At 42.3% G+C, this 20,246-nt stretch overlaps 1 protein-coding gene across 3 annotated transcripts in view; it reads left to right on the plus strand.

Annotated features, from left to right (window-relative positions):
* THNSL1 (threonine synthase like 1) overlaps positions 1-20,246 on the plus strand; it is an 81,783-nt gene that overhangs the window by 22,512 nt on the left and 39,025 nt on the right. The window contains exon 2 of one of the 3 annotated variants that reach the window (XR_011313953.1): positions 653-757. The exons of the other annotated variants lie outside the window; for them this stretch is intronic. The gene's annotated coding sequence lies outside the window, so the exon portion shown is untranslated. The remainder of the gene's footprint in view (positions 1-652; positions 758-20,246) is intronic. 3 annotated transcript variants of the gene reach the window in all.

Genomic DNA, 20,246 nt, shown 5'->3' on the forward strand with positions numbered 1-20,246 from the left:
CCGGGGTCTCAGCTACCCCCGGTAGCCAAGACCTCTGAGATTTTACGACGCTGGGGGGTGCTATACAATTATTCCTCTGTGCGTTAAAAAGCAGCGCTGACGAAAAAGGCCCCTTAACTGCCGCCATTAAAAGGCGTATAAGCGGTCATTAAGGGGTTAAAGTGATACACAATATTTTCATTCTTTCTCAATAGAGTAGAGCAGATAGATGCACACAATATTCTAACCTCATCATTACAATACTGTGCACTCTACGACATTATCACAATAAGGCAAAGCCTATAACTACACATATGAAAATAGTAATTTCGGCAATCCATGGATGGTGCCCAAGTGGGATCCTATCCCATATAAATCTTGTAGAAAACTTTGCATTCAGATAAATGTTGGTAAGAAGATAATTTTGTGCGTAGGCAATCCAAAAATAAAGAAGACGTTTCGGCCATATAATGCCCTTCATCAGTCAGACAGATACAGGCAACAACGAAGACTCTGGATAAGCAGCGTGTTCTGCGGCAGTGAGAAACAGACACTATACTAACAGTTTATATTAGTGCTGAACATTTTTCTTAAAATTAAATCAAGATAAGTAAAATATATATTTTTTTAAATCTTTTTGAATTTTTATGTATATTTTAACTTTCCCTTTAAGGACTGGATTGGTATTGGTGTTAATGAATCTATGGTCAGCTCAGCAGCCAACAGCTTCATGCAAATTCCTTTTTTGATTTTTGGTGACCTCTGGTGGTTTAATGAAGTAAGTACATTTACAAGAAAAAAAATTAGCATAAACTTAACGAACTGTATATGCGGATTGCCGTGCTAACGTCTGGCTTCGGGTGTAGCATCATTGGAATCCACTTGTCATAAGAAGTCACTTGTGAAGCTTTGAAGAAATGACAATTATTTTAGATGATGAAGGGTCCTTACTGTTAGCTTGGATTAAGATGTTTTTACAAATAATCTCTTTTCCCCGTCTGCATGTAATATATCATTGAATAAAAAGTGCTTGGCAAGAGCGATTTGGAATAGTATAAATGATATATCGTCCTATAAATAGTTGGTATTTGGTTGCTCAGTCATAGTTAAAGAGGCTGTCCAGTGAAAACAAGTCACATATGGTACAGGTGATAACGTACGGTGGGAGTCATACCGCCGGGAGATGAACTGATTGGTAGAAGGAGGAAGTTTTATACCCTTAGAATGTAGCGGCAGGGCTCTGTCTCGTTCCTCGCACCTTTCATTCCCTATGTGGCTTTTGGCTTGGTCGAACCCGACGTTCCTGATGATCCACTGGTCGCCTCATCTCTAGTTATGTCATCTGAGGATGACTATAAAGAAGATTTCTTGCCACTGAGGTCTACAGATGCAAAAAAAGTACCATATATGTTGTGAATTCTGTGGCTGAATTCACTCCTGTGGTCACAAGTGGTACTGCAGCTTCTGAGCTTCCTCCCTCAGGTGTTCTGGTGAGCTCGTTGGCTGCTTTGTTATTTAACTCCACCTGATTCTGTCTTCCTTGCTCCTTGTCAATGTTCCAGTGTTGGATCTGAGCTTCTGGATCTTCCTGTGGCCTGCTGCTCTGCTTAGATAAGTGCTTTTTGCTTTTGTTGCTACTTTTTCTGTCCAGCTTGTCTTTTCGTTTTGCTGGAAGCTCTGAGACGCAAAGGGTGTACCGCCGTGCCGTTAGTTCGGCACGGTGGGTCTTTTTGCCCCCTTTGCGTGGTTTTTTGCTTTAGGGTTTTTTTGTAGACTGCAAAGTTCTCTTTGCTATCCTCGCTCTATCTAGAATATCGGGCCTCACTTTGCTGAATCTATTTCATCCCTACGTTTGTCTTTTCATCTTGCTAACAGTCATTATATGTGGGGGGCTGCCTTTTCCTTTGGGGTATTTCTCTGAGGCAAGTCAGGCTTGTTTTTCTATCTTCAGGCTAGTCAGCTCCTCAGGCTGTCCCGAGTTGCATAGGTAGTGTTAGGCGCAATCCACAGCTGCCTTTAGTTGTGTTAAGGTTAGGTTCAGGTATTGCGGTCTACAGAGATTCCACGTCTCAGAGCTCGTTCTATTGTTTTTGGGTTATTGTCAGATCACTGTATGTGCTCTGATTGCTGGCACACTGTGTCACTGGATTGCCTATATAACAGTACAAGGAGCCAACCTAATGATTCTCAATAGAGGGAAAAAAGAAGTTCTGACATCATTTTTTTTTCTCAGCTCTGTGTTCAGTCTTTTTTTTCCCCTAGACATTTGGGTGTTTCAGGACACAGGTGTGGACATGGATATTCAGGGTCTGTGCTCTTCAATGGATAATCTCGTTACACATGTACAAAGGATTCAAGATACTATTGATCAGAAATCTATGTTAGAACCAAGAATTCCTATTCCTGATTTGTTTTTTGGTGATAGAACTAAGTTTCTTAATTTCAAAAATAATTGTAAGCTATTTCTGGCCTTGAAACCTCATTCTTCTGGTAATCCTATTCAACAGGTTTTGATTATTATTTTTTTTTTGCGCGGCGATCCTCAGGACTGGGCATTTTCTCTTGCGCCAGGAGACCCTGCATTGAGTAATGTCAATGCGTTTTTCCTGGCGCTCGGATTACTTTACGATGAGCCTAATTCAGTGGATCAGGCTGAGAAAAATTTGCTGGCTTTGTGCCAGGGTCAGGATGATATAGAAGTATATTGTCAGAAATTTAGGAAGTGGTCAGTACTCACTCTGTGGAATGAATCTGCGCTGGCAGCTTTGTTCAGAAAGGGTCTCTCTGAGGCTCTTAAGGATGTCATGGTGGGTTTTCCTATGCCTGCTGGTTTGAATGAGTCTATGTCTTTGGCCATTCAGATCGGTCAACGCTTGCGCGAGCGTAAATCTGTGCACCATTTGGCGGTATTGTCGAAGATTAAATCTGAGCCTATGCAGTGCGATAGGACTATGACCAGAGTTGAACGGCAAGAACACAGACGACTGAATGGTCTGTGTTTCTACTGTGGTGATTCCACTCATGCTATTTCTGATTGTCCTAAGAGCACTAAGCGGTTCGATAGGTCTGCCGTCATTGGTACTGTACAATCCAAATTCCTTCTGTCCATTACCTTGATATGCTCTTTGTCATCGTATTCTGTCATGGCGTTTGTGGATTTAGGCGCTGCCCTGAATCTGATGGATTTGGATTATGCTAAACGTTGTGGGTTTTTCTTGGAGCCTTTGCGGTGTCCTATTCCGTTGAGAGGAATTGATGCTACACCTTTGGCCAAGAATAAACCTCAGTACTGGACCCAGCTGACCATGTGCATGGCTCCTGCACATCAGGAAGTTATTCGCTTTCTGGTGCTACATAATCTGCATGATGTGGTCGTGTTGGGGTTGCCATGGCTGCAAACCCATAATCCAGTATTGGATTGGAACTCTATGTCGGTATCCAGCTGGGGTTGTCAGGGGGTACATGGTGATGTTCCATTTTTGTCTATTTCGTCATCCACTCCTTCTGAGGTCCCAGAGTTCTTGTCTGATTATCAGGATGTATTTGAAGAGCCCAAGTCCGATGCCCTACCTCCGCATAGGGATTGTGATTGTGCTATCAATTTGATTCCTGGTAGTAAATTCCCTAAAGGTCGATTATTTAATTTATCCGTGCCTGAACACGCCGCTATGCGCAGTTATGTGAAGGAATCCCTGGAGAAGGGACATATTCGCCCATCGTCATCACCACTGGGAGCAGGGTTCTTTTTTGTAGCCAAGAAGGATGGTTCGCTGAGACCGTGTATTGATTACGGCCTTCTTAATAAGATCACTGTGAAATTTCAGTATCCCTTGCCATTGTTATCTGACTTGTTTGCTCGGATTAAGGGGGCTAGTTGGTTCACTAAGATAGATCTTCGTGGTGCGTATAATCTGGTGAGAATCAGGCAAGGAGATGAATGGAAAACTGCATTTAATACGCCCGAGGGTCATTTTGAGTATCTAGTGATGCCGTTCGGACTTGCCAATGCTCCATCTGTGTTTCAGTCTTTTATGCATGACATCTTCCGTGAGTATCTGGATAAATTCCTGATTGTTTACTTGGATGACATTTTGATCTTCTCAAATGATTGGGACTCTCATGTGAAGCAGGTCAGAATGGTTTTCCAGGTCCTGCGTGCTAATTCTTTGTTTGTGAAGGGATCAAAGTGTCTCTTCGGTGTGCAGAAAGTTTCATTTTTGGGGTTCATCTTTTCCCCTTCTACTATCGAGATGGATCCGGTTAAGGTCCAAGCCATCCAGGATTGGACTCAGCCGACATCTCTGAAAAGTCTGCAAAAATTCCTGGGCTTTGCTAATTTTTATCGTCGCTTCATCTGTAATTTTTCTAGCATTGCCAAACCATTGACCGATTTGACCAAGAAGGGTGCTGATTTGGTTAATTGGTCTTCTGCTGCTATGGAAGCTTTTCAGGAGTTGAAGCATCGTTTTTGTTCTGCCCCTGTGTTGTGTCAACCAGATGTTTCTCTTCCGTTCCAGGTCGAGGTTGATGCTTCTGAGATTGGAGCAGGGGCGGTGTTGTCACAGAGAAGTTCTGGTTGCTCAGTGTTGAAACCATGTGCTTTCTTTTCCAGGAAGTTTTCGGCTGCTGAGCGTAATTATGATGTGGGCAACCGAGAGTTGCTGGCCATGAAGTGGGCATTCGAGGAATGGCGTCATTGGCTTGAAGGAGCTAAGCATCGCGTGGTAGTATTGACTGATCATAAGAACCTTACTTATCTCGAGTCTGCCAAGCGCTTGAATCCTAGACAGGCCCGTTGGTCGTTATTTTTTGCCCGCTTCGATTTTGTGATTTTGTACCTTCCGGGCTCTAAAAATGTGAAGGCGGATGCTCTGTCTAGGAGTTTTGTGCCCGACTCTCCGGGTTCATCTGAGCCGGCGAGTATCCTCAAGGAAGGAGTCATTGTGTCTGCCATCTCCCCTGATTTGCGGCGAGTGTTGCAAAAATTTCAGGCGAATAAACCTGATCGTTGTCCGGCGGAGAAACTGTTCGTCCCTGATAGGTGGACTAGTAAAGTTATCTCTGAACTTCATTGTTCGGTATTGGCTGGTCATCCTGGAATCTTTGGTACCAGAGAGTTAGTGGCTAGATCCTTCTGGTGGCCATCTCTGTCACGGGATGTACGTACTTTTGTGCAGTCCTGTGGGATTTGTGCTAGGGCTAAGCCCTGCTGTTCACGTGCCAGTGGGTTGCTTTTGCCCTTGCCGGTCCCAAAGAGGCCTTGGACACATACAGTGGGGCAAAAAAGTATTTAGTCAGTCAGCAATAGTGCAAGTTCCACCACTTAAAAAGATGAGAGGCGTCTGTAATTTACATCATAGGTAGACCTCAACTATGGGAGACAAACTGAGAAAAAAAAATCCAGAAAATCACATTGTCTGTTTTTTTAACATTTTATTTGCATATTATGGTGGAAAATAAGTATTTGGTCAGAAACAAAATTTCATCTCAATACTTTGTAATATATCCTTTGTTGGCAATGACAGAGGTCAAACGTTTTCTGTAAGTCTTCACAAGGTTGCCACACACTGTTGTTGGTATGTTGGCCCATTCCTCCATGCAGATCTCCTCTAGAGCAGTGATGTTTTTGGCTTTTCGCTTGGCAACACGGACTTTCAACTCCCTCCAAAGGTTTTCTATAGGGTTGAGATCTGGAGACTGGCTAGGCCACTCCAGGACCTTGAAATGCTTCTTACGAAGCCACTCCTTCGCTGCCCTGGCGGTGTGCTTTGGATCATTGTCATGTTGAAAGACCCAGCCACGTTTCATCTTCAATGCCCTTGCTGATGGAAGGAGGTTTGCACTCAAAATCTCACGATACATGGCCCCATTCATTCTTTCATGTACCCGGATCAGTCGTCCTGGCCCCTTTGCAGAGAAACAGCCCCAAAGCATGATGTTTCCACCACCATGCTTTACAGTAGGTATGGTGTTTGATGGATGCAACTCAGTATTCTTTTTCCTCCAAACACGACAAGTTGTGTTTCTACCAAACAGTTCCAGTTTGGTTTCATCAGACCATGGGACATTCTCCCAAAACTCCTCTGGATCATCCAAATGCTCTCTAGCAAACTTCAGATGGGCCCGGACATGTACTGGCTTAAGCAGTGGGACACGTCTGGCACTGCAGGATCTGAGTCCATGGTGGCGTAGTGTGTTACTTATGGTAGGCCTTGTTACATTGGTCCCAGCTCTCTGCAGTTCATTCACTAGGTCCCCCCGCGTGGTTCTGGGATTTTTGCTCACCGTTCTTGTGATCATTCTGACCCCACGGGGTGGGATTTTGCGTGGAGCCCCAGATCAAGGGAGATTATCAGTGGTCTTGTATGTCTTCCATTTTCTAATTATTGCTCCCACTGTTGATTTCTTCACTCCAAGCTGGTTGGCTATTGCAGATTCAGTCTTCCCAGCCTGGTGCAGGGCTACAATTTTGTTTCTGGTGTCCTTTGACAGCTCTTTGGTCTTCACCATAGTGGAGTTTGGAGTCAGACTGTTTGAGGGTGTGCACAGGTGTCTTTTTATACTGATAACAAGTTTAAACAGGTGCCATTACTACAGGTAATGAGTGGAGGAAAGAGGAGACTCTTAAAGAAGAAGTTACAGGTCTGTGAGAGCCAGAAATCTTGATTGTTTGTTTCTGACCAAATACTTATTTTCCACCATAATATGCAAATAAAATGATAAAAAAACAGACAATGTGATTTTCTGGGTTTTTTTTTCTCAGTTTGTCTCCCATAGTTGAGGTCTACCTATGATGTAAATTACAGACGCCTCTCATCTTTTTAAGTGGTGGAACTTGCACTATTGCTGACTGACTAAATACTTCTTTGCCCCACTGTATTTCGATGGATTTCATTTCTGACCTTCCAGTTTCTCAAAAGATGTCAGTCATTTGGGTGGTCTGTGATCGCTTTTCTAAAATGGTCCATCTGGTGCCCTTGGTTAAATTGCCTTCCTCCTCTGATTTGGTGCCTTTGTTCTTCCAGCATGTGGTTCGTTTGCATGGCATTCCTGAGAATATTGTTTCTGACAGAGGTTCCCAGTTTGTTTCAAGGTTTTGGCGAGCCTTTTGTGGTAGGATGGGCATTGACCTATCTTTTTCCTCGGCTTTCCATCCTCAGACTAATGGCCAGACCGAACGAACCAATCAGACCTTGGAAACATATCTGAGATGTTTTGTTTCTGCAGACCAGGATGATTGGATGTCCTTTTTGCCGTTGGCTGAGTTCGCCCTTAATAATCGGGCCAGCTCGGCTACCTTGGTCTCTCCATTTTTCTGCAATTCTGGGTTCCATCCTCGTTTCTCTTCAGGACAGGTTGAGTCTTCGGACTGTCCTGGTGTGGATTCTGTGGTGGACAGGTTGCAGCAGATCTGGACTCAGGTAGTGGACAATTTGACCTTGTCCCAGGAGAAGGCTCAACTTTTCGCTAATCGCAGACGCCGTGTGGGTCCCCGACTTCGTGTTGGGGATCTGGTTTGGTTATCTTCTCGTCATATTCCTATGAAGGTTTCCTCTCCTAAATTTAAACCTCGTTTTATTGGTCCGTATAGGATTTCTGAGATTCTCAATCCTGTGTCTTTTCGTCTGACCCTCCCAGACTCCTTTTCCATACATAATGTATTCCATAGGTCGTTGTTGCGGAGATACGTGGCACCTATGGTTCCATCTGTTGAGCCTCCTGCCCCGGTTTTGGTTGAGGGGGAATTGGAGTATATTGTGGAGAAAATTTTGGATTCTCGTGTTTCTAGACGGAAACTCCAGTATCTGGTTAAATGGAAGGGTTATGCTCAGGAAGATAATTCCTGGGTTTTTGCCTCTGATGTCCATGCTCCAGATCTTATTCGTGCCTTTCATGTGGCTCATCCTGGTCGGCCTGGGGGCTCTGGTGAGGGTTCGGTGACCCCTCCTCAAGGGGGGGGTACTGTTGTGAATTCTGTGGCTGAATTCACTCCTGTGGTCACAAGTGGTACTGCAGCTTCTGAGCTTCCTCCCTCAGGTGTTCTGGTGAGCTCGTTGGCTGCTTTGTTATTTAACTCCACCTGATTCTGTCTTCCTTGCTCCTTGTCAATGTTCCAGTGTTGGATCTGAGCTTCTGGATCTTCCTGTGGCATGCTGCTCTGCTTAGATAAGTGCTTTTTTCTTTTGTTGCTACTTTTTCTGTCCAGCTTGTCTTTTCGTTTTGCTGGAAGCTCTGAGACGCAAAGGGTGTACCGCCGTGCCGTTAGTTCGGCACGGTGGGTCTTTTTGCCCCCTTTGCGTGGTTTTTTGCTTTAGGGTTTTTTTGTAGACTGCAAAGTTCTCTTTGCTATCCTCGCTCTATCTAGAATATCGGGCCTCACTTTGCTGAATCTATTTCATCCCTACGTTTGTCTTTTCATCTTGCTAACAGTCATTATATGTGGGGGGCTGCCTTTTCCTTTGGGGTATTTCTCTGAGGCAAGTCAGGCTTGTTTTTCTATCTTCAGGCTAGTCAGCTCCTCAGGCTGTGCCGAGTTGCATAGGTAGTGTTAGGCGCAATCCACAGCTGCCTTTAGTTGTGTTAAGGTTAGGTTCAGGTATTGCGGTCTACAGAGATTCCACGTCTCAGAGCTCGTTCTATTGTTTTTGGGTTATTGTCAGAGCACTGTATGTGCTCTGATTGCTGGCACACTGTGTCACTGGATTGCCTACATAACACATATATACTCGAGTATAAGCCGAGATTTTCAGCCCATTTTTTGGGGCTGAAAGTCCCCCTCTCAGCTTATACTCGAGTCATACCCAGGGGTTGGCAGGGGAAGGGGAGCGGGGGGCTGTCTAATTATACTCACCTGCCCCTGGCGCGGTCCTTGCACGTCCCTGCTTCCCGGCGCCCCAGCTTCTTCCTGTACTGAGCTATCACATGGTACCGCTCATTACAGTAATGAATATGCTGCTCCACCTCCCATAGGGGTGGAGCCACATATTCATTACTGTAATGAGCGGTAACGGTGACCGCTCAGTACTGGAAGAAGCTGCCGGCGTCGGGGAAGCAGGGACCGCGCCAGGAGCAGGTGAGTATAACGGGGAGTGCAGCGCTGCGCGATATTCACCTGCTCCTCGTTCCGGCGCCGCTCCGTCTTCAGCGCCTTCTGCAGTGACGCTCAGGTCAGAGGGCGCGGTGACGTGGTTAGTGCACACCCTCTGCCTGAACGTCAATGCAGAAGACGCTGAAGATGGAGCGGCGCCGGAACGAGGAGCAGGGGAATATTGAAAGTGCCGGGGGCCTGAGCGACGGAGAGGTGAGTATGTGATTTTTATTTTTTATCGCAGCAACAGCAAATGGGGCAAGTGTCTGTATGGAGCATCTTATGGGGCCATAACGTTTGTGCAGCACTATATGGGGCCATAACGTTTGTGCAGCACTATATGGGGCAAGTGTCTGTATGGGGCCAGAACGTTTGGGAAGCACTATATGGGGCAAGTGTCAGTATGGGGCCAGAACGTTTGTGCAGCACTATATGGGGCAAGTGTCTGTATGTAGCATCTTATGGGGCCATAATCAACATTTGTGCAGCATTATATGGGGCAAATGTGTCTATGGAGCATCTTATGGGGCCATTATTAACCATTATGCAGGATTATATGGGGCATATTTTAATATGGAGCATCTTATGGGGCCCATCATGAACTCTATGGAGCATTATATGGGGCTCCTGATTCAATATGGATATTCAAAAACACTTAACCTACTGATGTCTCAATTAATTTTACTTTTATTGGTATCTATTTTTACTTTTGACATTTACCCGTAGCTGCTGCATTTTCCACCGTAGGCTTATACTCGAGTCATTAAGTTTTCCCAGTTTTTTGTGGCAAAATTAGGGGGTCGGCTTATTCTCGGGTCGGCTTATACTCGAGTATATTCGGTAAGTGAATCCATTAGGGTATGTGCACACATTAAGCTTTTACTACAGACATTTCTTCTGCAAATACCGACATGTTAGCAGGTAAAATGTAGAGGAAAATAAGCGTGTTTTTGCTACGTTTTTGGTGCTTTGTTTTACGTATTTTTTCCCAGTCACTAGAATGAATAAAAAACGGAGAAAAAAATTTAAATACCGCAGATTTGAAACTACTTTAAATCTACAAGTAAAAAATAAGCAACGTGTGCATGAGATTTCAGAAACCTCATATACTTCAAATCCTGCGATTTTCGTGGCAAAAAAGCGGGAAAAATGTGACGTGTGCAAATACTTTTAGAGTTACAGTGATAGCTGAGAGTGTTTGCACCCTTGAGATTGTTCCAGACAATTAAGTATTTCTCTTATAAAATTACTGAAATTACACAGATTTATTTCCTTTATGTGTATTGGAACAACACAAAAAAACAGAGAAAAAAAAGCAAATTGGACATAATTTTCACACAAAACCCCCAAAATGGGCTGGACAAAATTGTTGGCAGCTTTCCAAAATAGTGGGTAAACAACTTTGTTTCAAGCAAGTGATGCTCAATAAAACTCACCTGTAGCAAGTAACAGGTGTGGGCAATATGAAAATCACACCTGAAATCAGATAAAATTGAGAAGTTGACTCAATCTTTGCATTTTGTGTCTATGTGTGCCACACTAAGCATGGAGAACAGAAAGAGAAGAGAATTGTCTGAGGACTAGGGAATCAAATTTGTTGAAAAATATCAACAATCTCAAGGTTAAAAGTCCATCTCCAGAGATTTTGATGTTCCTTTGTCCACAGTGCTCAACATAATAAAGACGTTTACAACTCATGGCACTGTAGCTAATCTCTCTGGGCATGGACGACAGAGAAAAATTGATGAAAGGTTTCAACTTAGGATAGTCTGGATGGTGGATAAGCAGCTCCAATCAAGCTCCAAAGAAATTCAAGCTGTCCTGCAGGCTCAGGGTGCATTAGCGTCAACTCTAATTATCTATCAACATTTGAATGAAATGAAACTCTATGAGAAGAGATGCAGGAGGACCCCACTGCAGATACAGAGACATAAAAAAGTTGCCAATATGTACATAAATAAGCCGAAATTCTTCTCGGAAAGCATCTTGTGGACAGATGAAACCAAGATAGAGCTATTTGGTAAAGCACATCATTCTACTATTAATGAGGCCTGCAAAGAAAAAAAACACAGTACCTACAGTCAAATATGGTGGAGGTTCAAAGATGTTTTGGGGTTGTTTTGCTGCTTCTCGCATTGGGTGCCTTGACTGTGTTCAAGGCATCATGAAATCTGAAGATTGACAAAGGACTTTGTGTCCCAATGTAGAGCCCAGTGTCAGAAAGCTTGGATTGCTTCCTAGGTCATAGGTCTTCCAGCAGGACAATGACGCCAAGCATGCTTCACGAAGTACCCAGAAATGGATGGAAACAAAGTGCTGGAAAGTTCTGAAGTGACCAGCAATGAGTACGGATCGAAAGCCCATTGAACACCTGTGGAGAAATCTTAAGAAGGTGCCTTCAAATACGAGAGACCTGGAGCAGTTTGCAAAAGAAGAGTCGTCAAAAATTCCAGGTGAGAGGTATAAGAAGCTTGTTGTTGATTATAAGACTGCAGTTCTTTATTCCAAAGGATGTGCAACTAAATATAAAGTTGAGGGTGCTAAATATTATGCCCGGACCATTTTGGGGGTTTTGTGTGAAATTAGGTCCAATTTGCCTTTTTCTGTTTTTTTTTGTGATGTTGCAATACACACAAAGGAAATAAACATGTCTATAACAAAACATGTATATTTGCAATCATTTTCTGGGAGACATACTTCATTTTCTTGAACAATTTCAAGGGTGCCAACACTTTCGTCCGTGTCTGTACCTGGATTTCTGCATTAAAAACCAACAAAATGTTGTCAGATTGTTGCCCAAATCGCAGTTATAGATGGTCACAATCTAATAATAAACAGTTTGAATAGACAACCTTTGTTGATGTCTCCGATGATTTGTAGTGTTTCAATCAAGCAGATGAGGTTGACAGTCTGGGTTTTATAGATGTTTTGCCCATTAAATGAAGGCACGTAAAGCCTGCTTCCTGACAAATCTGTTCTTCTCAAGAAATTTTGGTTAGAATAAACTATGCCTCAAACTAATCGTAAAGGGCATGCACTTGTTTTGTAGAGCTGAAAGCTGAACTCTTAATATCCCTACCACACTGGGGTCATAGGTGTCCCAGGATGACATTGTAATGGGATGTATGTGGAGTTCTGGCAACTCTTTAAAGAGCTTGATTCTTTGCAGCCCGCTACCCTGCTTCCAAAGAATGCTTTGATGTTCAGCCTTTTACCATGTAAAGGGATCTGTCCTGTACTGCAAAAGTCTCTGTATTACATTGATGGAGTAATTGCTGGCTGGTGGAGTGAGGTGGCAGGAATTGTAATTTAGCCAGATTTATTCAGGGAAGATAGAGCCACAGAGTGCATCAGTAAATGCCAGAAAAAAAGTCAAGGTCAGAACCAGACACGGAATTAGAGAGAAAGTAAACGGGCAAAAAAAGGGTGAATCAGTCCAGGAAGGTCTACTACAGACATCAATTTAAGGATAATCTAGGAACAAAGTCAATAACGAGCCGGGTCAGGTATCAGAGTACCGTAACTGTTTTGTATATATAAAGTGCAAGGCAAAAGATTTAGGCAGGTGTGAAAAAAAACTGCTGCGAAGTAAGAATGTTTTCATCAATAGAAGTAAAATGATGATCCTTATCTCGTAATTGGTATAATTGGTTACTTATACACCTATTATCTTCAGGAATCCCAAACTGTGTGTATGTGTACCTAGAAAAATTGACGCAGTTCTGAAGACAAAGAGCGATTGGACCAAATCTTGATTTGATTTTTTTGTTCATTGATAAAAATAAACTTTTAACACTTACGGTATATTTTTATGCTCTGCAGCATTATTTCTACATTTGCCTAAAACTTTTATACAGCACTGGAAATGTGTGTGTATTGCTTGCTTGCATTAATCAGTATGAATAAAATCACGGAAAGAGTAGACGTGCTGATGTTCCTTCAGTCGCCACAATGCAGTTAATTAAAGCTTCACCATCTCGCGATTGGCAGTCACAGATCTATAATCCATTGGGCTTAATACTCTATTCCCATTGTAGATTTAATTTTGCAGCTTCAAATTCTTTGATGCTGTAAATTTGCTAATAAAAGAAAAAAAATCGCAGAGGGAATTAAATGAAACCCTCTCTGAATTGCACTTTAATAAAAAATGTGATTAAATTTGTTAGAAGCGGTTATTCTAATGGTTATAAATGATTCATACTATTACAATGAGGCTGAGACTCAGCCGAATGCGACCTCATTCGCTAAGGTTAAGCCGGAGGGCAGGGGTTAAAAAAAGCCAATATACAGTCTATTGACCTGGCACAAAACCAAGGACCAGGCAAACCTGGGTAGACATAGAATAGCTTATTTAATTAACTCACTATCTCAGACAGGGTCCTCACTCGTCCCCGTGACATGGTTGTGACTATAAGGGGTCCACGTTATTCTACAGCTTTATCTTACACTCGCCCCTCACTCACGTTCTGCAGATTGTGCACAACATGTACCCCCAACCAGCCCACACACCCAAGTCAATCCATGCTGCTACCACTTACCAAAGGGCAGAAGTCCCAAAGCCACACACGCAATGAACTCACTGCTCACAGGCCATAGACACGTCACTTGTAGAAGTACTACTTAGGGACAGGTACCTTTCGGGATGCTTAGGTTCTTCAGGGTAACAAGCGAAAGCTATTAAACAGTGCTATGTATATATATATATCTACTATATAATTGTCTAAGGGTCACTTCCGTCTTTCTGTCCTTCTGTCTTTCTGTCATGGATATTCATTGGTTGTGGCCTCTGTCTGTCAAGGAAATCCAAGTAGCTGATTGGTCGCGGCAAAACAGCCACGACCAATCAGCGACGGGCACAGTCCGGAAGAAGATGGCCGCTCCTTACTCCCCGCAGTCACCGCCCGGCGCCCGCATACTCCCCTCCAGCCACTGCTAACACAGGGTTAATGCCAGTGGTAATGGACCGCGTTATGCCGCGGGTAACGCACTCCGTTACCGCCACTATTAACCCTGTGTGTCCCCAACTTTTTACTATTGATGCTGCCTATGCAGCATCAATAGTAAAAAATGTAATGTTAAAAATAATTAAAAAAAACAAAAAACCTGCTATACTCACCCTCCGTTGTCCACCGCGCCGGCCGCCATCTTCCGTTCCCGGCGATGCATTGTGAAATTACCCAGAAGACTTAGCTTTGTCAGGGGTAAGCTGTGTTTGTAAAGGTATTAAATGAAATATTCTATTATTACTCTGAAAGTCGGTGGATCTGCACTGTCTCTTTTCACCAGTTGGATGCATGTTACTGGACTGGCATGGGGGAGGAAGCATTGATTACCTTCAATTCAGCTGGTGTCTGTACATTCATGAGACTTGAATGATGGAACTGTGGATGATTATGGATGAGGCATAAAATGGAACATCTACTAGTTTACATTAGAATAATTCTCCCTGATCTGTTAATCGGTGGAGAGTGGACTGCATACTCCATTCTTGAGGACATTGATTACATTCTTTTGTTGTATCACAGGCGCCTATCATTTTAGTTTTTTGACTACAATAATAAATTATCAAATTTTCTAAGATGTTTTCATGCAGTTCTTAAGATCTCTGACTGTCCTGTAATGGGACACTTTGCTATAAAATCATTTTTTGATTCGACAATTAAGTTGGCCATACACAAACAAGAATGTCCGGTCAGCAGTTGTCTCTCCCAATTCTTCCAAACACGTGAACTCTAGGTTGTGCATTCAATGGGGAGAGAGGAGAAAATCCACCACCAGAGCGACTTATCTCCAAGAGAACAAAAGGGTTGTACATCTGTATTTAAACTACCAGACCCAAGTCTCCCTTGACATCATCTGTTAGGGGAGAATATGGAGGTCATCACACAAATTCGGTGGCTGGTCAATGCCAACTATATTGGCTGGTTCAGCTGATTTTCAACTAATCTATATAGGGGTCTAAGGGTACATCGACATCAGAGAATATTCAGAGAGTATTATGAATCTAACCCATTTCCAAATACAGGTGAACAAAACACTGTGTGAATATACCCCTAGATGTATCTAGCACCAACACAACATCTAACAGGGCCCCTTCTATTTTGAACAGAAATGTTACAGAACAAGTACAATAAATACAATGATGTCACAGAAGAGAAATAATAAATACAGTGATGTCACAGAAGAGAAATAATAAATACAATGATGTCACAGAAAAGAAATAATAAATACAGTGATGTCACAGAAGAGAAATAATAAATACAATGATGTCACAGAAAAGAAATAATAAATACATTGATGTCACAGAAGAGAAATAATAAATACAATGATGTCACAGAAGATAAATAATAAATACAATGATGTCACTGAAGTGAAATAATAAATACAATGATGTCACAGAAGAGAAATAATAAATACAATGGTGTCACAGAAGAGAAATAATAAGTGCAGTGATGTCATGGAAGATAAATAATAAATATAGTGATGTCACAGAAGAGAAATAATAAATACAGTGATGTCACAGAAGAGAAATAATAAATACAATGATGTCACAGAAGAGAAATAATAAGTGCAGTGATGTCACAGAAAAGAAATGATAAATACAATGATGTCACAGAAGAGAAATAATAAATACAGTGATGTCACAGGAGAGAAATAATACGTGCAGTGATGTCACAGAAGAGAAATGATAAATGCAGTGATGTCACAGAAGAGAAATAATAAATACAATGATGTCAGAGAAGAGAAATAATAAGTGCAGTGATGTCACAGAAAAGAAATGATAAATACAATGATGTCAGAGAAGAGAAATAATAAGTGCAGTGATGTCACAGAAAAGAAATGATAAATACAATGATGTCACAGAAGAGAAATAATAAATACAGTGATGTCACAGGAGAGAAATAATAAGTGCAGTGATGTCACAGAAGAGAAATGATAAATACAATGATGTCACAGAAGAGAAATAATGAATACAATGATGTCAGAGAAGAGAAATAAATACAGTGATGTCACAGAAGAGAAATAATAAATAAAATGATGTCACAGAAGAGAAATAATTAATACAGTGATGTCACAGAAGAGAAATAAATACAGTGATGTCACAGAAGAGAAATAATAAATACAATGATGTCACAGAAGAGAAATAATAAGTGCAGTGATGTCACAGAAGTGAAATAATAAATACAATGATGTCACAGAAGAGAAATAATGAATACAATGATGTCAGAGAAGAGAAATAAATACAGTGATGTCACAGAAGAGAAATAATAAATAAAATGATGTCACAGAAGAGAAATAATTAATACAGTGATGTCACAGAAGAGAAATAAATACAGTGATGTCACAGAAGAGAAATAATAAATACAATGATGTCACAGAAGAGAAATAATAAGTGCAGTGATGCCACAGAAGAGAAATGATAAATGCAGTGATGTCACAGAAGAGAAATAATAAGTGCGGTGATGTCACAGAAAAAATAAATATAGCGAGGTCGCAGAAGAGAAATATTAATTACAGTGTTGTCACAGAAGAGAAATGATAAATGCAGTGATGTCACAGAAAAAATAATAAATACATTGATGTCACAAGAAAAATAACAAATTCAGTGGTTTCACAACTAGAGATGAGCTAATTTGATCGGGTCCCTGCTTATTCGGCAAGCTATAGCGCTCACTGAATAAGCGGGGACTCGATCAAATTCGCTCATCTCTAGTCACTACACACTCTACAGTCTTACAAAAGAGTTATTGCATGCAGCAATTTCACAGTTTTGTAAGTTTGTGTACAGTGGTGTCACAGAAAAGGGATATTAAACATAGAAATGTCACAGCTAATGGGTAAGAACCACAATGAGGCTTTTATCCTAAGTCATGTGGCAAGGCTAGTTAAAGGGTCAATACTGACTTTTAGGACTGCTACTTCCAATAGGTGGCGCTAGAGTTCTAGTCCTCTTCCACTTTGACGAGACAATTTGCATACTATATAATTACAAAAAATAACTCAAAATATATTTGATCATAACAACTGCACCACCTTAAAATGTTAGGGATGTACTCATCAACCACTCGAGTCCCAAAGACCGCCACAAATAATATACAGCTGGACTTTTTTGCAGTATCGTGTTACTATTTATAGGGGAACTTTGCTGGCTAAGATAAAAATTCCAAAGATTCGGAGGCACCAGATAATTTACATTGGGATGAAGTGTAGCTTTTATTCCATTCTTAAAATCACACAGTGAAAATACAAAAATGAGGTAGACGATGTGAAGTTTCAGCCATGACAGGCCTTTATCAAGCCAGAAATACAATGATAAATAGCAGCTATCATTATTGTTGTATTTCTGGCTACATTTTATCCCAATATAAATTCTCTGGTTCCACGGAATCTTTGTAATTTTTACTACTTTGGACCTTGTGGGTGGTCAGCATGGAGCCACCAATGGTGCATGAGAATTGCTCACTGGATCTGCTAGCTATGATGGCATTATTAAAATTTCTCACGATGAACTGCAGTGAACTCAGTGAGCTGAACTGCGGTGAACTCAGTGACTTTTTCTCACGGTGCTGAGGTCACTGCAGTTCAGCCTGGCTTGGAACGCAACCTCAGTGACCGGCGGTAACCTCAATAACATCACCACTAGTCACTGATGCTGTGCTCGCAGCAACTCATTCACCAGTGGTTCTCAGCCTGGACAGTCGCATCTTGGCACCGTTCAAGCTGAAAACTATTTATCCTCAGACATGGATTACAGCGTGGGACAGAACGACTGACAGGTGAGGGATATTGTTTTTTTATTCAATTAAATTAGGGGTTAGGTGACTATAACTTTGTTATTTTTAAATAAAAATGGAAAAGAGGTGTGTTTTGTTTTTATTTCAAATAAAGGACTTTATTCTGGCTGTGTCTTTATTTACAATACTATAGGATTAGTAACGTACAGGTGTCTTATAGACACTTCTCCATTACTATGCTGAGGCCTTGATGTCACCAGACAATACAAAGGTGACATCAACCCCACATATTTGAACCCCACCTGCCATTGCCACAGGGCAAATGGGAAGAGCCTGGCAAAGAACCAGAATTAGCATATCTAATAGATGAACATTTTCTGGGCGGATGCAGGCTGATATTTTTGGGCTGGTAAGGGCCAATATCTATGGCCCCTTACCAGCCTGAGAATACCAGACCCCAGCTGTCTGTTTAGCTTGGCTGGTTGTCAAAAAAAGGGGGTGGGAATCCATGCCGTTTTTTCATAATTTATTTAAATAATTAAAAAAAAGATCTTGGGAACCCCTCTATTCTTGATAACCAGCCTTGCTGAAGCTGACAGCTGATGTATGCAGCCCTCAGTTGTCAGTTTTGCCTGGCTGGTTATCAAAAATACAGGGGAATCCCATGCCAGTTTTCTTATTTAATTATAGTGCAGGTGGCAGCTGGTGAATACTGTTATCAGTTGAATATAACTCTGAACATTCTCCCCTGCTGGCGCTGTTCGCAGAATGAAAAGGGTAGAATGATGCAGGCTATATTCAGCACCCAGAGCCGGGAAACATCGTGAACAGTATCGCTGCTTCCCAAGTGCCAGTACGTGTGGTACTGATGCGACCCACGGCTGGCACATGATTGTCAAACATATGCCACAAGTATTACACACACAGACACTGATATCTCCGGTACTGGTTTTTCCGATACCGGAAATATCAGGACATGTGGAAGAGCCCTAATGCTGGTTGCAGAATGAGTTAACTAAGAATCCATCAGTGAGTTTGTTCTGATGAGGGTTTGTGACGTATTTGATTTATGATTAAAGGAAAGTTCAGCTCTCCTTTGATGAGGTCTGTGTAAAAGACAAATAATAAAATAGCAGAGTTGCAAAAAACAAGCTACAGTTGCTTCTCACAAAATTAGATCATCAAAAAGTTAATTTATTTCAGTTTTTCAATACAAAAAGTGAACCTCATATATTATATAGAGTCATTACAGAGTGATCTATTTCAAGTGCTTATTTATGTTAGTGTTGATGATGATTATGCCTTGCAGAAAATGAAAACCCAAAAATAATTATGTCAGTAAGGTCCCTTTCACACATCAGTTTTTTGCCATCAGTCGCAATCCGTCGAATTTTTAAAAAAACTGATCCTGCGACTGATGCCGCCGGATCTTTTTTTTCTCATAGACTTGTATAAGCAACGGATTGCGATGGATTGCCTCACGTTTCATCCGTCGTTTGCCGGATCCATCGAAAATTGTCCGGTGGCCGGAGACAACGGACAAAGTAACATATTTTGTGTACATTGAAAAAATGGACAGCGATGGATCCGTCGCCATCTGTCGTTTGCTAGAATGGAAGTCTATAACGCCAGATCCGTCAAATCATGCTCCGATCCAATTAGCCAGATGCCCTAGTCGGATCTGTCCAAAAAATGGATCCGTCGCATCAGTTTTTCACAATCTGCGACGGATGCGTCGATCCAACAGATTGTGACTGATGGCAAAAAACTGATGTGTGAAAGGGGCATAAATTAGACTACCATATATACTCGAGTATAAGCCGAGATTTTCAGCCCAAATTTTTGGGCTGAAAGTGCCCCTCTCGGCTTATAGTCGAGTCAAGGTGGGTGGCAGGGTCAGCGGGTGAGGGGGTGAGGGCGCTGAGGTATACTTACCTAGTCCTGGCGATCCTGGCGCTCCCCCTGCCCTCCCACGATCTTCTGTGCTGCAGCGTCTTCCCCTCTTCAGCGGTCACGTGGGACCGCTCATTAAGAAAATGAATAGGCGGCTCCACCTCCCATAGGGGTGGAGCCGCGTATTCATTTCTCTAATCAGTGGTGCCGGTGACCGCTGATAGAGAAAGAAGCTGCGGCACCGAAGACCAGGCAGAGGGAGCGTCAGGATCGCTGGGACCAGGTAAGTATGTAATATTCAGCTGTCCGCGTTCCAGCCGCCGGGCGCCGCTCCATCTTCCCGGCGCCTCCATCTTCCCGGCGTCTGCGCTCTGACTGTTCAGGTCAGAGGGCGTGATGACGCATATAGTGTGCGCGGCGCCCTCTGCCTGATCAGTCAGTGCAGAGACGCTGGGAAGATGGAGGCGCCGGGACCGGACGCTGGGAGCTGCAAGCAAGAGAGGTGAGTATGTGTTTTTTTTTTATTGCAGCAGCAGCGGCGGCACAGATTT

This window comes from Ranitomeya imitator, chromosome 6 (assembly GCF_032444005.1).
Source record: "Ranitomeya imitator isolate aRanImi1 chromosome 6, aRanImi1.pri, whole genome shotgun sequence".
Lineage (NCBI taxonomy): Eukaryota > Metazoa > Chordata > Amphibia > Anura > Dendrobatidae > Ranitomeya > Ranitomeya imitator.